Source organism: Volvox carteri (genome assembly GCF_000143455.1).
Source record: "Volvox carteri f. nagariensis unplaced genomic scaffold VOLCAscaffold_9, whole genome shotgun sequence".
Taxonomy (NCBI): domain Eukaryota; kingdom Viridiplantae; phylum Chlorophyta; class Chlorophyceae; order Chlamydomonadales; family Volvocaceae; genus Volvox; species Volvox carteri.
This window is the reverse complement of record NW_003307552.1, coordinates 1,946,532-1,948,855: the sequence shown is the minus strand read 5'-3', so window position 1 is coordinate 1,948,855 and position 2,324 is coordinate 1,946,532.

Sequence of the window (2,324 nt, the reverse complement as noted above, 5' to 3'; positions counted from 1 at the left end):
GGTGAATAGCCGCCGAGCAGTGGTGGGTAGGGATGTCCGCCCACCAATCTAAGTCACGTAACGACNCACGGGACAAGCGAACTCGACCGGACCAGCCAACAGGTTGCTTAATGTCGTCGTAAAAATTGCGGAGAAATAAAGGCGCTGGGGTAAGGGCCAATTTGACACTCTGCGCAAAACCACAAAACTTAGCCAGCTCACGCTTCTGTACAAGACGCCGATTTTTCTTTGCCGTGATCCGCAACCCGATCGCGAGCCGCCGCAATTTGGCGAGCTTCTGCTTAGGCACCTCAAACACACCAGCTGCCGTATTGATCGTAATGCCTAAATGGTACACTGACTGCGACGGCTCCCACTGGCACTTGGTGGGGTGGCACGACAACCCCAAGAACTCGATACTCTCACGCACCCAGCGTGCACCAAGACGCGCTTGCTCCTCAGAACTAAACACGAAGAGGAAGTCATCCAAATACGGCAGCACTCGCGCACCCGGACGAGAAGGACGCCCTGTCCGGGAAACGGGAAAAAACTGGTGGGGCGGGAGCGGGGGCGAGAGACGCTTGCGACCTTTACCCGACGCAGCCAAAGGATCCCGCCAAAAACGCACCACATTGCGCATGATTTTCGTAAACCAATACGGGCTATTTAGCCACCCCATAGGCAGGGCGTTCATCTCGTACAGAACACCACAAAAACGAAAAGTGAAGAAACGCCGATCCGCTGGGCGAATAGGGATGTGGTAAAAAGCGTCCGCCAAATCAACCTTCACCATCCAGGAGCCCTCGAGGCCCATACGCCGCAGAGTGCGGAGGGTTTCATACCGGCACTTGTAAGCTTTCTGCGCTACGTTCATCCTCTTCAGGTTGACGACCAAACGCCAAGAACCACTGTCCGGTTTCGGGACACAAAAGGCGTTCACCACATGATCAACCGCACGGGAGGGGTCTACCCGCGAGATGGCCCCGAGCGCCACCAGGCGAGGCTCCTCCTTCTCCAACTACTCGTGCTGCCCCGGAAACTCCACGCCTGGGGTTGTAGAGCCCGTCGCCACGCGGAAGGGATGGGACACAGCGCACACATAGCCACCACCGGTGTGGGCGGACGTCGATTTCCTGATCCGCTGAAGAGCAAACCTTCAGCGTCGCGCCCAAACCTCGGCGATGAGCTTGATGAAATACGTCGTCAAGCGGACATTTAGTGTTGTAGCTGCAGGGGCAAGCTTGTTGGGTCCGGGGTGGGCGGGAGTTGTTGACCCGCTCCGGAGAAAGCAGGGGGCATAAACTGCGTCGCAGAAGCCCTCGAGGAAATGCCAGTCTGTGACATTCCAGTTAGCTATGTAGGATAGCTGTGAGTTGCCTCCACCAGCGGAGTCATGCCTAGCGATACCGGGACATGCGCCGCCACTAGCACTACTAAAGGTGCTTCAATAAGGTGGGCTAACTCTATGGTGCTAGTGCTTTATATTCTCCACTGCACTCTACCCGATGGGTCTCGCTGACGAGCCGAAGGCACAGCGGTATAGTAACAGAAAGCGCGCCGAAGGCGCGGGACCTGTTTTGTTGATCAGCGCGCGCTGAACAACAAAAACAAGATAAGCTAACCAGCTTAATGCGCGCAATAAATGACGGCCCTGAGGACACGGGCCGTTGCGAAACAGTTAGTCTAACAGTTACGCATTGGGCCTTACGCCCAACTAACCCAGCTTACTTAACGCAAGCTCGCATTATCTCATCCTCCAGCGAGCCCGCATCGGACACTGCTGGCTGACTGTGTTGATAAATATCCTTGGAAGGCTCATCTACTGCCTGTGGCATATCAGCGGTGTCCACCTTGTCTTTATCCAAAAGGTTGAGTACGTCGAGCGCCGCACCGAACCGCGACTGCCGGAAGCCTTGACCTTCATAAAAAAACCTCTTCGCGGCATATATGACTTACCAAGCAAATAAAATATTTACCATAGTACTGACAGATATTGCTTCCTGCATATGAGGCCATGGTTGGGAAGTAAAACGAATGAGGCAGCTGCAGGTGTGTTATTATTTGAGAAGGAAACAATTACAGATTAAAGTGATTAATGCTTATTGTGTAGATAAGAAAACAAGCGGTATGATTTGATCTATGTTGAAAATCAATGAAAATCAATGCCAATCTCGAATAGGACACCTTCGGTACGGCACTGGCGGCGTCCCCATAATGACGCATATTATCATCTAATTTTCCGAACTCACGATCCATGAGCCTCCTGGCTCGTCTGGGCCTTACGGGCTCTCGCGATCTTGTAACATAATATGCGTACGCTGAGTGACTGCCTGAGTGGTATGATA